Source organism: Phyllobates terribilis, unplaced genomic scaffold (genome assembly GCF_046119375.1).
Source record: "Phyllobates terribilis strain yellow unplaced genomic scaffold, ASM4611937v1 Scaffold_11__3_contigs__length_659146591, whole genome shotgun sequence".
Classification (NCBI taxonomy): Eukaryota; Metazoa; Chordata; class Amphibia; order Anura; family Dendrobatidae; genus Phyllobates; species Phyllobates terribilis.
The window spans coordinates 575,052,440-575,070,019 of record NW_027362771.1 but is presented as its reverse complement, the minus strand read 5'-3'; the positions used below and the strand labels follow the sequence as shown (position 1 = coordinate 575,070,019).

The following is a 17,580-nucleotide window of genomic DNA, read 5'->3' as shown; positions in this document are numbered from 1 at the left end:
TCCCCTCCCCCAGCCTGGGGAGCTTTTCTTTCTGCCATTACAGACTTAGGAGAGGGGTGTTATTAGCATATCCACTCCCAGAATCCTTTGCTCCCACAGCCCCCTAATGACTTTGTCTCTCCTCAGTGTAGACAGAGCCCCAGATCCGGAGGCCGCAGCTCCTCACAGATGGCCTCCAGCTTTGCGCAGTGGCAGTATCATAGCCCATGAGTTTTATCCGAGGCGTGATTATTGCTAGTTGAAAACTTTTCCCAATACCCCGCCATGAGGGCTCGTAATACAGTCAGCATGGCAATTTTTGACAGTCTCCCAGGAGACTGAATAGGTGGTTGAGATAGATCTGAATCGGCCATGTGCTGTAGGATCAATATTCTAGAAATTACAACATTTCAGGTATATTTCTATGCCAATGAGAACTTGTTCCATGCAGGAAGAATTATATATATATATATCTGTGTGTATTAAGATCAAACACCCACTTTTCCAAAAATAAATAAAAAATTAACACATTTGTTATCGCTTGGTACATATATAAAATACTATTTATTATATACGGTGTACACCAAAACAGAAGAAAGTGTAAATGGCAAATTCTCTGGGATTTTTTTGGTCACCTCCCAAAATATGATGGAATAATAAGAGATCAGAAAGTCATATAGACCCCAAAATAGTACTGATAGTATATGTGTATATATATACATATCAGAAAATGTAAAACAATACATGAAAAAATTCTATATATACTGTACATATGTGTGTGTATATATATAGATATATATATATATATATATTTATATTTATTTATATGAATATATAATTAGAAAAATACAGGTGCAGCACTAGCAAAGTTATTACAAAAACAGTTGGGTGCTAAATACGCCTTACAGGCAAAACCAAACCTCAAGACGTCCAGCAAAGACAAAGGCAGCGCTCCATAGTCCAATATAGGGGGATTTATTGACCCATCACGTCAGGGCAACGTTTCGTTCAAAATGTGAAACTTTTTCCAGCTTGAAAAAGTTCACCCTATATTGAACAATGGAGTGCTGCTGCCTTTGTCTTTTTTGGATATATATGTATATATAAATATATTTTTATTTCTTCTTTAAATATTATAAATATTAGATATGAACATTTTTTGAAAAATCTAAAAAATGTTAAAGATTATATATATATATGCACATAATTTTTATTTTTTCTTTAAATATTATAATATATATTTAAATATATGTATATAAAATGATATATATATAATATGTATTTAAATATAGATATGATATGTATATCTATTTTTTTCTTCTTAAACTGAGAAAATACGATTTATTTAAATATATTTATTCAATATATATATAATTTTAATTTTTTTCTTTAAATGTCTTTGATTTTTTTTCAGTCCCTTCAGGGTTTAACCCTGCGATTGCCTGATATAAGAGACCCGCAGCCGCTCCGTACATCATGGATCGCACCCAGACTGTGGACCGCAGATTTGTGAAACCGGTCTTAGATAAACCTTTCCTCTGGACGGAGCTCCGCCGTTATGGACGGGTCGTGTCTGGAATTACTGCTCAGCTTTATTTTAGTAAATGGAGCTCAGTTGCAATACCACACACAACCTGTGAACCGGAGTGGCGCTGTTTTTGGAAGAAAGCAGCCATGATTTCTAATACAGTACATGTTTGTAAAGCACTTTGGTTTTTTTGGACAATGAATAGTATTTATTAGGTGAAGTTTTCTGTACTTGTATGTACAAACATAGCGGTGACAGGGGCCTTCACTAGACCCCCGGCTGTCATGGTAACCCATCGGCACCATGCAATCACATTGCAGGAGTGGGTGGGAATTTGGGGGGTCGAGATGGGTGCAGACAAATCACGACCATTTACATGCCGCTGTCAGACATTGTCAGAGGGTTGAACAGCAGCGATCAGAGCTTGCTCCGGTGGTTGTCTTTGTTTCCCATAGCAACCAATCACGGTCCGGATTTCATTTCTTACACAGCTCTGGTAAAATGAAAGCTGCTCTGTGATTGGTTGCTATGGACACCAAAGACTTTCATAGCAACTGTTTCTTTCTGGGGTCACACAGACTTTTCTACAGAAAAAATAAATAAATTAAGAAAAACACTAAAAGTGTGTGATAAAAAAACAAAACCGCAAGTGATGGGAGAAGGGGAATCACAGACCCAACCTAAGTTAGAGGACAGACCCCACAGGGAGAGAGGCGTGGTCTCTTTCGATGTACATGGAGCCTTTCAGCTGACTATGATCCGGTCTAATCACCTTAAAGGGGTTGTCCAGGACAGAAATCTTCAAAGTGTTTCCGAGGATAAACGTCTCTATGTCACCAGACTTCCTAATATCCAGCGCTGCCTTCCTGTCGCTTCCTCTGGTCTTTGTTGACAAGTTGCTGGCGAGACATCACAACTACAGAACGTGACCACTGCAGCCAATCACCAGACTGATGCCGACCTCAGTGATTGGCTGTAGTGGTCACAATTTGTGGCATCACTGCTGCAGCCTCTTGACAGGACGGGAAGCAATGACAGACAGGCAGCTCGGAAGTATCGGGGGGTGAGGAAAACACAGTTTATTATTATTTTCACTGGGCGAGCCTACGGAGATAGAAAACTTAATAATAGAAAAACCCTTTAAAAAGTTGAAAAAATACTCGCCTCCATACTTCATAAACAGCCAGTCACTGAACATCCTATTAGGCCGTACAGATGTGGGATCACTGCAGCCAGTCTATGATCACATTGGTCACTGCTATGGCTAGTGATTGGCTGCAGCGGTTACATTGTAAAATGGTTAAACAAAACTGTCTACACACCTTCTTATAAGAGACAGACTAAATATTATGCATTTTCTTTATGTTGCTGCCATGTTGGCGTTCCATTATGTTGGTCTTGTTGCACATAGTACAGGCTCTTGTTGCACATAGTACAGGCTCTTTTTGCACATAGTACAGGCTCTTGTTGCTCTCATGTTATGTGTATGGTCCGAGCGGAAGTGACGGGGAACTGTGCAGAGATGGCGCTCGGCCTTGTGGCTCCAAATGGTATTACTGTGTGACTGCGTAGGTGACCCCTTGAACATCGGATGTTTCCTGCTACTCAGGATCAGTCATAGGGGGCACACAAAGCAGGCGGGAGCTGTGCACATCAGTAGTTATGGTGTGCAGCCTTAGGTCACTTACAGAGGGAACATAACCTCTGTGACTGACCCTGGCAGGTCCAAGGAGGCATTCATCCTATGGGCTTCAGTGAGCGTGCATGTAATATATGGTATCAGTATAGATCCCTTCATACTTCCCAGGTGCAAGAAATAATGTATTTATATAATACAAGGTGTTAGTTGTTGTTAGTTCCACACTGAAATCTTACCACTCCTATGTTTTCTATAGAGCCTGGATAGCTCAGTCAGTAGAGCATCAGACTTTTAATCTGAGGGTCCAGGGTTCAAGTCCCCATTTGGGCAGAATTGTTATTTAATAAAATTTCATGACATTTTTTTTCAAACAACTGCATGATATGTATGTAAGGTCACCTGCACAGTTTCCCATATTGTGGCATCCATAGGCCACAGATTACACCGTCCCTTTTTGGATCACCTTGGGGAAGACCCGGCTTTATACAGATTTCGGGTAAGTATAAATAACCCGAGGCTGATTCGTTAATTAGTCAGAAGTCACATTGGTCAGTTTTTGTCAAGGATTAGAAAAAAATGTCTGTTCCACACTAGTCCAGAGTTGTGTCCGGAGCCGCCAGCCTGATTTTTATTTTTTTTCTGAACAACTTTTCGAAAGTCACAAACAGAGAACATGGTTTATGGACACATTGAAAACCCATAAAGAACTGTCTAGAAATTTCTGGATGGTGCAAAAACCCGATTAAGTCTGGTATTACTGCTCAGCTCTATTGAAGAGAATAGGGCCTAGCTGCAATACCACAAACAACCTGTTCACAGGGGTGGCGCTGTTTTTTGTAACTCCGAAAAATTGCTATAAACTAGTAGTTGCATTTTTGAGACTGAATCATGTGGTTATAATAGATGTGCTTTCCTATTTTGTGGAGGTGGGAGATCTGACTTGTCTGCAGGCTGACGATGAAAGAAGTGGCCAATCTATTTTTTTTTCTCTCTGTTTTCTAAAAGCCACAACATTTTTATTTCTCCATCCGCGTTGCTGTATGAGAGCTCATCTCTTGCGGGACGAGATTTAGTGTTGTATGATAGCATTCATTTTGCCATAAAATATACTGAATAGTGGGAAAAATTCCAAGTAATGAAAAAGTTTTGATTCCGCCATTGTTATTTGAGTTTTGATTTTTTGGCGTTCAAGTTGCTGTAAAAATGACCTGATAACTTTCTTCTACTTGTCAGTGTGATCATCGTGATGTCACATTTTATATAGTTGTTTTACTGTAAAAAAAAAAAAATCAAACTGCTTTAAATAAAAATATCTTGTTTCAGCCATCATATTCTGAGAGCCATAACTTTTATTTTTTGGGTTGTTAGAGTTGTGCGAGGTCTTGTTTTTTTCGGGGCGAGGTGTAGTCTATATTGTACCATTTTGGGGTCCATATGACTTTCTGTAGGTGGTGATTTCCCGTTCTATATCCTGTCCTGAACCTTTCCTATATAATCAATAACTCAAGTTTTGGGAAAATAATACAGATGTTTAATGACAAGAAAAATAAGATAATAATAAGGCAATTCAATCAACAATTTCACAATAGAACCTTTCTTCAATGTCCTCTAATTAGAGAAAATACAAATACAATTATAAGTATACTTAGCAATGATCCTTCATGGCAGAGAGAGAGAGAGATAGTCTTGACTCTACTTCATTTATACTAAAAATTTCACATCCACACCCACATACAACCCACGACTCCGCCCTTCTTCTCCGGTATCTTCTGTGGCAAATATCCAATCATCTTCAGGGTAGTATGAGCATTGTCATTGGCTGCATTGGTCAACACCTTCCTGCAGATGGCACTCTTGTACTTCTGGAAGAAAGTCCTTGTGTAGGTTCAACTCCATTTGGGCTGGCTCCAAGATGTTCATCAAAAGCATTGTGCACCAATATACATATCCATAGGCTGAAGACAGGATGTCTACCTCAGGAGCAATGGTATACAATTCAAATCCACAGGGGCAGTGTACATATGTAGATTACACTAGGACACAAAAACAGGATCTGTATTCAAGTTCACCACAGAAGGTGTGTGTACCTGTATCATCCAGGAGGCTGGAGGGCCTATACTCATTCCATATGTAGATGCAACCTTTACTTTATCACTAAAACAAAGGACATCACACAAAGAACACCGGCCTTTTCGCCTAGCAGGTTCACAACCTTGTACCTAGTCTCTCTTGATAGAGTCCTGGAAATATCCAGCACTCAAAGTTCAGTCATTCCTATGATATATATATATATATTGTACCTGTTGGCCTCCAACACTTTCGTATCTGTTTTAATTCCACTTTATTTTGGGAGGTGACATGACCCCTCCCCCAACCTCCCCTGCAATTCTGCCATTTAGATTTTTTTTTCTTCGGTTTCGGCTTGTAGCATTTGGGATAAAAATATTTTATTAGTTCAGATATTTAGAAACCCAGCAATACCCAATGTGCTAATTTTTTTACATATTTGTAAAAGGGAAGTGATTTTATTTTTATCAGTCCCCTTTGGGGACTTGGACCTGCGATTGCTTAATACTCACCTCTATACAGGCAGTCTCTGTACATCCTATTCTGGACGCACAGATGGGCATGATCTTATTTTTATCAGTCCCCTTAGGGGACTTAAACCTGCAATTGCTTAATATTCGCCTCCATAAATAGGAAACAGCCCATCTCTGTACATCCTATTTTGGCCGTACAGAAGTGTGATCACTACTGTCAGTCTCCAGTCACATTGGTTACTGCTGTGGCTAGTGATTGGCTGCAGTGATTACATTGTAAAAGGGCTTAAAAAAACCTGTCTATGCACCTTCTTATAAGAGACCGTGGTTGCATTCACTCTTTGGAAGTGCTCAGAGGCTAATGGAAGCGAGTTAGGTCCAGCCTGAAATAGTCCTAAATCTTTAGTTCAGGGTTCGAGTACCTTTTCAGGCAGAAACTTTTAATAAAATTGAATAAAAAATGTTGAAATGACTCCATGATATATAGGTGATATAATATAATATACAGCACAACAGGCCTAATATTATGGGAGGAGGCTCAGCATGGAGGACTAGCGGTGATCTCCTCTGATGGTGCCACAGCTAGGTCACCTGTACAGTTCCTTACATTGTGGCCTCTATAGGGCCACAGATTACAACATCCCTTTTCGACCACCTGATGGACCTGGTATTACATAGGATGCGGGTGTCTATAAATGATCGGAGAGGCCGAGCCCAGAGATAGTATTCTCTCACTATCTGGCATTATTATGAGATCATGGTAAGTTGGTATTTAGTCACTACTTTGTGTTATTCTGCGCTCATGGTATAACGGTATTATATCAGTGCATAAACCCCCTCCCCTCCCCCAGCCTGGGGAGCTTTTCTTTCTGCCATTACAGATTTAGGAGAGGGGTGTTATTAGCATATCCACTCCCAGAATCCTTTGCTCCCACAGCCCCCTAATGACTTTGTCTCTCCTCAGTGTAGACAGAGCCCCAGATCCGGAGGCCGCAGCTCCTCACAGATGGCCTCCAGCTTTGCGCAGTGGCAGTATCATAGCCCATGAGGTTTATCCGAGGCGTGATTATTGCTAGTTGAAAACTTTTCCCAATACCCCGCCATGAGGGCTCGTAATACAGTCAGCATGGCAATTTTTGACAGTCTCCCAGGAGACTGAATAGGTGGTTAATGTTAGAAGAGGTGTTTATTGGAGATAGTTACGTGTATACAGTTGTATTGGAGCCGTATGTTACATGTGTCGGGCTGAGAATTATAAGTAACATTTCACTTCCCTGAGGACAAGAGAATCAGCAAAGAAACGTGCGGGATCAATTACAGGATTACTATCTAGTCAGCTGCTTCCCCGGAGATTTCTCCATATGGAGTCATGTTTTATTTGTTTTTATTATTATGTGGTCATGGTATGGCGGTAATAAAGTCATTGTTTGGTGTTTCTATATTTTCATGGTTTGGCGGTATTCAAAAACTTTTTGCTGTTATATTATGTTCATGGTATAGCGATATTCAGTCACTATGTGATACTATTATGTGTCTATGATACAGTGCTATTCATTCACTATTATTAGTTGTTATCATTATAAGTCCCTGATGGTGTCCTGTAATGGGGGCTCCTCAGGGGAGATGAATGTATATAAAGGGAATAGATTATGAAGCATTTGCTCCATGTGCTGCACAGCACTCTTGTCAGCACTCTGTCAGCATTCTGTCAGCACTCTGTCAGCACTCTATCAGCACTCTTGTCAGCACTCTGTCAGCACTCTGTCAGCACTCTTGTCAGCATTCTGTCAGCACTCTGTCAGCACTCTTGTCAGCACTCTTTCAGCACTCTTGTCAGCACTCTGTCAGCACTCTTGTCAGCATTCTGTCAGCACTCTGTCAGCATTCTGTCAGCACTCTTGTCAGCATTCTGTCAGCACTCTGTCAGCACTCTTGTCAGCATTCTGTCAGCACTCTTGTCAGCATTCTGTCAGCACTCTGTCAGCACTCTGTCAGCGCTGTCAGCACTCTGTCAGCACTCTGTCAGCACTCTTGTCAGCACTCTGTCAGCGCTGTCAGCACTCTGTCAGCACTATTGTCAGCACTCTGTCAGCACTCTGTCAGCACTCTGTCAGCGCTGTCAGCACTCTGTCAGCACTCTGTCAGCACTCTTGTCAGCACTCTGTCAGCACTCTGTCAGCACTCTTGTCAGCACTCTGTCAGCACTATTGTCAGCACTCTGTCAGCACTCTTGTCAGCACTCTGTCAGCACTATTGTCAGCACTCTGTCAGCACTCTTGTCAGCACTCTGTCAGCACTCTGCTATTGTCATCACTATTGTCAGCACTCTGCCACATAAAGGGGCTGTGATACTGTTACATAATCTATTGCCTTTATATACATTCATCTCCCCTGAGGAGTCTCCCGTTACAGGTTGATGAAATGCGTATGGAGGGTTTGTACAAGGACATTATTAGAGGGATAGGTCGCACTCGGGCACTGTCCTTGTCAGGACGGGGAGATATTGCATTGGGCACGACAGGGAACGTAGCTTTACCTGTCTGACTTTATTTCCCTTTTCTCCCTCCTGTGTGATGTTTTTGCTGATTGAAAACTTCTAATGGTAAGATCCAACTATTTTATAATTGAGGACAAGTTCACTTTGTCACTTTAATATCTGTATATGTCATTGTGAGATATTGGTACCCATATTTTAATCTTGAATATTAAAAGTGAGATTTTATTTACCAAATCTGATCCGGCTTACCCCTACTTAAATTCATTGGATTCTTGTACCCCTAGTGGGCTTTGCTAACCTGATAGCATCCTCCCACCACCACCAATTAATTAACCCTCCGTCAGGGGCATCTGATCTGACAGGCGCAGCTCACTCAGTTTCATTTCTCTATTTTCAGTGGTTTGTCTGGGAAACACCTGTAGCACCCTGAGGATTCGGCTGCTACAGGGGTATTGCACCTCAACCCAGAGGTGTGATATTCCACTCCCGGGTAAGGATGGAGTGTGGGACTGAGCCCAGAGAGCTGCATGCACTACACACATCCCATTTCCGAGGAACAGACCAACGGTACTCCCACTTAGAAATGTGCAGGTACGACCGAGTCTGTTCCTGGCTGGAGTGGGAGGGGGGTGGTACATCCCAAGTAGTGTAGGGGCAGATAGGGGGAGCAGCCTGGGTAAAGATAGGAGCTCATTGGGTGCTGGTCACCTGAGCTCACACATAGAGGGAGTATTTAAGGTGGGCACCATCTTAGATCAGGGTCAGTCTGAGAGAAGCAGAGGAAGAGGAGCAGAGCAGCCCAGCCCAGAGAGAGAGAGAGAGGAGTCAGAAGGACCCAGAGAAAACAAGCAGGAACTCTGAGAACCCAAATACAATCCAAGGGTGAAGAGTTGGCAATAGGGTACCGGATCCCAAACTGGTGGGGGCTAAAGCATACCTCAGCCAGAGACCGGAGGCCGTGGGCAGGATCTGCCACGGCCACCCACCACATCCACCCTGAAGGCAAACCACGTGTAGGGTCAGGGAACCCAAGGCCAAGGGTCTCCCAACAGAAGGCCCGAGGGAGCTGGACCTAGGTGGATCCCTGGTGGGGACGGCCAGAAGAAAGGACAAGAAGGAGGGCTCAGGGACACGCTCCCGACTTGCTTGGGGGTTGGCTGAATCCAGGACCTGGTGGACGCAGCACGGCTCGGGTGGTCACTGAAGGCCGGAGTGACCGGAATATCTGCAGTAAGTAAACACCCTGAACTGCACAACCCGACTCTGTCTTTACTTAACATCTACGCTGCACCACCACAACCCCCATCCTCTGCACCTGACCCCCTGAGGCCATACCCCTCCCGTTGGGGGTTATACCATCTAAAGCTGCACCAACACCATCAGCCTCAGCGGACCCTGCTGCAGCGGCGGCCGTAGTGACCGCAATCCAACGGGTGGCGTAGTCGACATAACGAACTTTGTAACATCTGTAGGACTGCCACACACACTGAGTTTGACACCCTGGGCACGGACCGGGTCACAGCCACTCGGAGACTACAACCCCCATCTGATCCGGCTCCGGGTATTCCCCTAAAGAATATGGCCCAGGGGGTGCGTCACACCCTCCTCCCAGTACCTTCCTAACTTTAAAGGCTGTGTGAAACCTGAGAAGCCTCTTGTGCTGCAGAGCTTCAGGAGATCAGATATCAGCCCCTGAATGCGTCACACCTTTGACGGTTAGTATTTGCTGTTTTTATTCATCCCAATTGTTTTTTTAGCTTGTTTTATGAATAGCTAGTGCTAAATTTGTGGATTTGTCATAGAAGGTTTTGTTAGAAATAAGAGTGTGCTTCTCAGGCACATGGCGCCCTAACACATATTCTCTCTCTTGCTTCAGCTTTTCTTCTGAAATGGCGAGGAGAATATTTGACTTGTCAAATGCCCTTCATGTTGAGCAAGTGCAAAATATACTGCTTGATGATGATGAGACAGACCCCTTACAGCTAGAAGATTTAGGGGAAGAAAGTGACATTGATTCAGAAGATGATGTGGAAGAATGTCCAGATGTGTCTGATACAGATCAAGATGGAGAGAGTGCGGAGGATGCTCAAGACATAGAAACATATTATTTGGGCAAAGATAAAACAACAAAATGGATAAAAAAGCCACCCCCTAAACGTTCTCACACACGCTCGCATAACATTTTGAGCCACCTTCCAGGTGTCATAGGAACTGCAAGGAATGGAATGCTAAAAATGAAATGGAATGCTGGAACTGTTTATTCACTGATGACATTCTGGTCACAATTGTGACATATACAAATCAGTACATGGACACCATAAGGGACAGTTTCATTAGAAAGCGAGATGTCAACCCTATTGATGTAATTGAACTGAGGGCATTTATTGGTTTGCTATATCTTGCAGGCGCCTATAGGGCAAACCGACAGAGTTTGGAGGAGCTCTGGGGTAGAGATGGGGACGGCATTGAGAAATTTTCCTTGGTAATGAATAGAAAGAGATTCAAAATTATAATGCGGTGTCCTCGTTTTGACGACAGAAGTACCAGAACTGAGCGAAAAAAATTCGGGAGATATTTGAAAAATTTGTCCAAACCTGTCAAAAAAGCTATTGTCTAGGTCAAAATGTCACTATTGATGAAATGCTCCCGGGATTTCGTGGTAGATGTGGCTTTCGGCAATATATCCCATCTAAACCAAACAAATATGGGCTAAAAAATGTTTCCCTTGCTGACTCCAGGATTACTTCTACCTACAATATGGAAGTTTATGCGGGGAAACAGCCAGCAGGTCCATATTGTGTAAGCAACACACCAAGTGAGGTGGGAAAGCGAATGGCTGAGCCTTTGTATGGTTCGGGGAGGAATATAACTGCAGATAACTGGTTTACTGATGTGGGTTTGATTGATTTTTTGAAATCCAAAAATATATCATATGTGGGTGCTGTGCGAAAAAATAAAACACAATTGCCGCCACAGTTTATCAATGTGAAAGGGAGAGAACAATACCACAGTATGTTTGGATTTAGTGATGGGAAAGTTTTAGTGTCCTATGTCCCACGCAAGAACTAAAATGTTATTCTTGTATCCTCTCTTCATGATGATGATGATGTGATCGATCCTCGGTCTGAAGCACAAAATAAGCCGGAAATGATAACGTTTTACAACGAAACCAAGGGTGGTGTAGACCCTGCAGATCAGATATGTGCTACTCTCAGCGTGTGTAGAAATGCCAGGCGCTGGCCAATGGTAATTTTTTTCACTATGCTAAATGAGGCAGGAATAAATTCTCTCGTTATTTACATAGGAAACCAGCTGGGATCACAGCGTAGAAGACTCTATCTAAATCATTGGCTCATGAACTGGTCATTGCAGAGCTTCGCAGAAGAAGTGTGAAAACAATTGGAATACCCTCTAGCATGCAAATGCGGCTGAGAAAATTTCGCACAGAACATGAACGCGAAGAATCACCAGCTCCCCCACCACCCAAAAGACAGAGATGCAACACCTGCACAGGACTCAGGAGACTCTCAAATTATGCATGGAAAAATTGCAAAAATGCTATTTGCCTGTCTCATGCAGAAATGATCTGCAAATCATGCTCATTGCTCTGCAAGTGTACTTTTACAGGTGAACCGCTAACATCTGATAGTAACTGATTTTGAGTACAGTACTATTTCAGCAACCTTATAATTTATTTTGCTTATCTAAATTTTATGTTTACTAATAGTTTTTGAAGAAAACTGTCGGGTTTGTTTTGCAAGTAGCAAAATGTGTGCACTTTGAAACATATTACTTTTCTGGTTAGTAAACATTTTTTTTTCCACCTGATTATGTGGATTCTCATTTATTACATTCCTATTAAGGTAACTGATCACTTTTAGAGCATTGAAATTTAAAAAAAAGGAAAATATAGCCAATTTTCTAGCATGTGCCCCTAAACTCGTTATGAAACATATTGCCCCTGACGGAGGGTTAAAAGTCCCTTATGGCATTCTCCACTCAACCCCTCCAATCAGGGGTGGATTAAGAGTAGCAAGGGCCCCGGGCAGATTAGAAGGCACGGCCCCCCCCCACCTGATTTATCACGTGACATGTCACATGATCCCCTGTGATAGATCATGTGATAGTTCACGGGAAATTAATTTGGCACAATATTAATTGTGCTGCCTCATCTGAGAGCAGAACAATATAGGGGCAGATACCCTGATTCCAGCGATGTGTCACTTTTTCAGCTGCTTGTTGTCATTTTGAGAAAATCACCGTTTTATCTGCTGCAGATCTAGCAGCTCTCTGAATGCTGCGCTCTGTATAGCCCCGCCCACACCACTGATTGGCAGCTTTCTGCCCATGCTCAGTGTACACAGAAATCTACTGATCAGTGATGGGGGTGGGGTCCTACAGAACTTACTAGTCATCTAGTGATAATTACCTTCTGACAAATCATTGATTTTATCAAAACAACACTAAGCAGCCCAGTAAGTGACACATTACTGGAATCAGTGCCTCTAACCCTACATTATGCTGCTCTCAGATTAGGTGGCAAAAACCTGATGACAGATTCCCTTTAAAGGAGCTGTAAACACAAAAAAAGTTTGTATTAAGAAAATACAAGCCATTTGTGAAATTAACTTTTTTTCATTGTTAATTCACATTAGACTGTATCTTCAACACTTTTGTCAGCAGGTCTTATTACAGACTCTGAATAGGGCAGCTCTCTCCCTCTCCCTCAGCAGAAAGTCACAGCATGGTTAAAAAACGGGATCTTTTATGATTTTCTCATAATAAATAAATAAATAAATAAATAAAAAAGGACATGCAAGTCCTCCAAACTATTTTCCATTTCTCTATAGGGGAGGTCCTAAATCTTTCTTGTTCTTTAGTTGATCACATGTCAAAAAGGCAAAGCATTTACTATGAACTTGCTTAAAAAAATATACACTTGGAGAGTAATATCATCATCTGCATGTAAATATTCCTTGACTCTAAGGGCTCGCTCACCCTGTCGTAGAACATGGCCGAATGCTATGTGATGTTTTATCGGATACTCCATACAGTAGTATGTACCCCCTTGATTCTCCATACAGTAGTATGCACCGCCATGATCCTCCATACAATATAATGCACCCCCATTATCCTCCATACAGCAGTATGCACACCAATGGTCCTCCATACAGTAGAATGCACCCCATGATCCTCCATACAGTATAATGTGCCCCCATGGTCCTCCATACAGCATAATGTACCCCCATGGTACGCCACACAATATAATGCATCCCTATGATCCTACATACAGTAGTATGCGCCATCATGTTACTCCATACGGTACTATGCACCCCCATGATCCTCCATACAGTATAATGCACCCCCATGGTCCTACATACAGTATAATGCACTCCTCATACTGTATTATGGCCACCGGTCACTGATTTAAAAAAAAAATACAGTACTCACCTCTCCTAGTTCCACCTGATGATCCGGTCTCCTCAGCGTGCAGTGGGAAGCGCCGGACATCTAGGAGCAGCGGGCGCCCTGTAATGACGTCATCGTGCCCGCTGTTCTGACACGTCAGACACCGAGCAAGAATGATGGGGGTGGAAATGTCTGCTGACGCTCCCTCCACCATTATCATTGCTTGCACTAGGTCCCCCCTCCGGCCATCAGCAAGTCAGTAGACGCTTCCACCCCCATTATTCTGTGTGGGCGGGCAGTACTGGTGCTAACGGGCAGAGACGGGGCACAGTGCGGTGAGGGCCTGCTGCAGTGATGGGCCGTTGCGGCCCCACGGCTCAAGGGGCCCCATAGCAGTGGTGTGGCCTGCCGCCATTGGCGGTACGCCAGTGCCTAAGGCCAAAAGATTAAGCAAAGAAATATGGAGAATCAATTACAGAATTAATATCTTGTCAGCTGCTTCCCTGGAGATTACTCCAAATAGAGTCATGTTATGGTTTTGGGGTGCTATTATATGGTCATGTTATGGCGGTGTTACAGTCACTATTTGCTTTTGTGTGTTCATAGTATTGTGGTATTATTCAGTCACTATTTGGTATTATTGGGTGTTTATGGTACAGTCACTATTTTTTAGTTTTTTTTCATTAGAAGCTTCTGGTAACAGCCTCCCCGACCCCCAATTCATCAAAGTCCCTGTTTAGTGTTCTCTTCCACCCCTATTTCATAACATGTCATTGATAGCGTCCTCTCCCACCCCCAGTTCATTATGAGACCCTCTTAGTATTTTTCCCCACATCAGAATTTTCCTAATTTCTGCATAAATTTGACCTAAAATGACATCAGCTTTTCACAAGTGGATGAAGAACCAAATCAAATGAGTCCAAAACATTAAACTTTTACACTTTTTTTTAAAGAAAATAATCCAATCTCACATGTCTGTGAGTGACAAAAGTATGTGAACCTTTAAGGTTAGCAGATAATTTGAAGGTAGGATCGATAGGGAGGGTTAATATATGGCGGTATTTAATCACTATTTGTTATTATATGGTCACAGCATAACAGTATTGCTTCTCAGCTGCTCTTCTTGCGCCATCATCAGGAAGTCCCTGGTAATGCAATCCTGTAACACATAAGTGAAGGTTCCCCCAGGACGCAGGAGCAGACAGTCTGTATAGCAGGAGGTGGTGACACTATGATCAGATGGAGGATGAGCCCTCTCCCCTCCCCCAGCCTGGGGGGTTTTTGTTTCTTCCATTACAGAGTTAGGGGAGGGGTTTATTAGCATATCCACTCCCAGAATCCTTTGCTCCCACAGCCCCCTAATGACTTTGTCTCTCCTCAGTGTAGACAGAGCCCCAGATCCGGAGGCCGCAGCTCCTCACAGATGGCCTCCAGCTTTGCGCAGTGGCAGTATCATAGCCCATGAGGTTTAGCCGAGGCGTGATTATTGCTAGTTGAAAACTTTTCCCAATACCCCGCCATGAGGGCTCGTAATACAGTCAGCATGGCAATTTTTGACAGTCTCTCAGGACACTGAATAATGGTGTTAGTATTAAAAGAAGTGTTTATCGGAGATTATTACGTGTATACAGTTGTATTGGAGCCGTATGTTACATGTGTTGGGCTGAGAATTATAAGTAACATTTCACTTCCCTGAGGACAAGAGAATCAGCAAAGAAACGTGCGGGATCAATTACAGGATTACTATCTAGTCAGCTGCTTCCCCGGAGATTTCTCCATATGGAGTCATGTTTTAGTTGTTTTTGTTATTATGTGTTCATGGTATGGCGGTAATAAAGTCATTGTTTGGTGTTTCTATATTTTCATGGTTTGGCGGTATTCAAAAACTGTTTGCTGTTATATTATGTTCATGGTATAGCGATATTCAGTCACTATGTGATACTATTATGTGTCTATGATACAGTGCCATTCATTCACTATTATTAGTTGTTATCATTATAAGTCCCTGATGGTGTCCTGTAATGGGGGCTCCTCAGGGGAGATGAATGTATATAAAGGGAATAGATTATGAAGCATTTGCTCCATGTGCTGCACAGCACTCTTGTCAGCACTCTGTCAGCATTCTGTCAGCACTCTTGTCAGCATTCTGTCAGCACTCTGTCAGCACTCTTGTCAGCATTCTGTCAGCACTCTTGTCAGCATTCTGTCAGCACTCTGTCAGCGCTGTCAGCACTGTCAGCACACTTGTCAGCATTCTGTCAGCACTCTGTCAGCATTCTGTCAGCACTCTGTCAGCACTCTTGTCAGCACTCTGTCAGCACTCTTGTCAGCACTCTGTCAGCAATCTGTCAGCACTCTGTCAGCACTATTGTCAGCATTCTGTCAGCACTCTGTCAGCGCTGTCAGCACTCTGTCAGCACTCTGTCAGCACTCTGCTATTGTCAGCACTCTGCTATTGTCAGCACTCTGTCAGCACTCTGTCAGCACTCTTGTCAGCATTCTGTCAGCACTCTGTCAGCACTCTGCTATTGTCAGCACTCTGCTATTGTCAGCACTCTGCCACATAAAGGGGCTGTGATACTGTTACATAATCTATTGCCTTTATATACATTCATCTCCCCTGAGGAGTCTCCCTTTACAGGTTGATGAAATGCGTATGGAGGGTTTGTACAAGGACATTATTAGAGGGATAGGTCGCACTCGGGCACTGTCCTTGTCAGGACGGGGAGATATTGCATTGGGCACGACAGGGAACGTAGCTTTACCTGTCTGACTTTATTTCCCTTTTCTCCCTCCTGTGTGATGTTTTTGCTGATTGAAAACTTCTAATGGTAAGATCCAACTATTTTATAATTGAGGACCGGTTCACTTTGTCACTTTAATATCTGTATATGTCATTGTGAGATATTGGTACCCATATTTTAATCTTGAATATTAAAAGTGAGATTTTATTTACGAAATCTGATCCGGCTTACACCTACTTAAATTCATTGGATTCTTGTACCCCTAGTGGGCTTTGCTAACCTGATAGCATCCTCCCACCACCACCAATTAATTGAAAGTCCCTTATGGCATTCTCCACCCAACCCCTCCAATTCATCATAAGTCCCTGATAACAGACTCCCCGACCGCAATTCATTGAAAAGTCCCTGTATAGTGTTCTCTTCCACCCCTAGTTCATAATATGTCCTTGATAGCGTCCTCCTCCTGTTAGTGTCTTCCCCACAACCCAATTCATAATACGTCCCTTATAGCCTCCTTCCCCACCCTCTGGTTTACTATAAGCCTCTGTATAGCATCCTCCCCAATCACCCAATTAATTATAAATCCTTGATATCATCCTCCCCTACCCCAAGTTCATTACAAGTCCCTGATGACGTCCTCCCTCCAATTCAATCGTTGCCTCTTATGGGATCATCTCTGCATTGCTGGACAGGTCTGGAATACAGAAGAGACGGTTCCCTTCCAGGACGTAGAAACCAATGGACAGAACGTATAGTGGTGAGTGGTGATAGTCTGTAACCAGAAAGGAGGAGCAGACGGCCGATAATACAGGAGAAAGTCATTGTGTCAGAGATCATGTACAGAAGCCCGGATAGCTCAGTCGGTAGAGCATCAGACTTTTAATCTGAGGGTCCAGGGTTCAAGTCCCTGTTTGGGCGGAAGCTTTTAATAAAGATGAAACCAATAAACACTATTTCTAAAGGATATAAGAGATCTAGAGAAGGACAAATGATGGCGACGGTTACTGTTCTTTGATTTCATTTAGTTTTGGGTGGTGACCTTGTTCTCGTTCGCTACTCTCTTGGCGCCAACAACAGGCGATCACTGGTAATGTAATGTAATGTACTAGAACATAAGTGAGGGCTCGTTACATATTCCACGTAGTAGGAACTTGTGGATAGTCAGTATAGAGGAACTATGTGGCGGTATTCAGTCCCTATTTGGTGTTATTATGTGTTCCTGGTATGACGGTAATGAGTCACTA

General features: G+C 42.9%; 5 non-coding genes across 5 annotated transcripts; all 5 read left to right on the top strand.

The window, feature by feature from the left end:
• The first annotated feature begins 177 nt into the window (after positions 1 to 177).
• On the top strand, positions 178 to 317 carry LOC141168409 (U4 spliceosomal RNA). Its single transcript, XR_012252146.1, has one exon. It is a non-coding gene; the product is annotated as a U4 spliceosomal RNA (small nuclear RNA).
• A 3,086-nt stretch (positions 318 to 3,403) lies between these two features.
• TRNAK-UUU (transfer RNA lysine (anticodon UUU)) lies at positions 3,404 to 3,476 on the top strand. Its single transcript has one exon. It is a non-coding gene; the product is annotated as a tRNA-Lys (tRNA).
• Positions 3,477 to 6,701: 3,225 nt separating this feature from the next.
• LOC141167954 (U4 spliceosomal RNA) lies at positions 6,702 to 6,841 on the top strand. The gene has a single exon (XR_012251734.1). It is a non-coding gene; the product is annotated as a U4 spliceosomal RNA (small nuclear RNA).
• Positions 6,842 to 15,024: 8,183 nt separating this feature from the next.
• Positions 15,025 to 15,164, top strand: LOC141168298 (U4 spliceosomal RNA). Its single transcript, XR_012252039.1, has one exon. It is a non-coding gene; the product is annotated as a U4 spliceosomal RNA (small nuclear RNA).
• A 2,017-nt stretch (positions 15,165 to 17,181) lies between these two features.
• On the top strand, positions 17,182 to 17,254 carry TRNAK-UUU (transfer RNA lysine (anticodon UUU)). Its single transcript has one exon. It is a non-coding gene; the product is annotated as a tRNA-Lys (tRNA).
• The last annotated feature ends 326 nt before the right edge of the window (positions 17,255 to 17,580 follow it).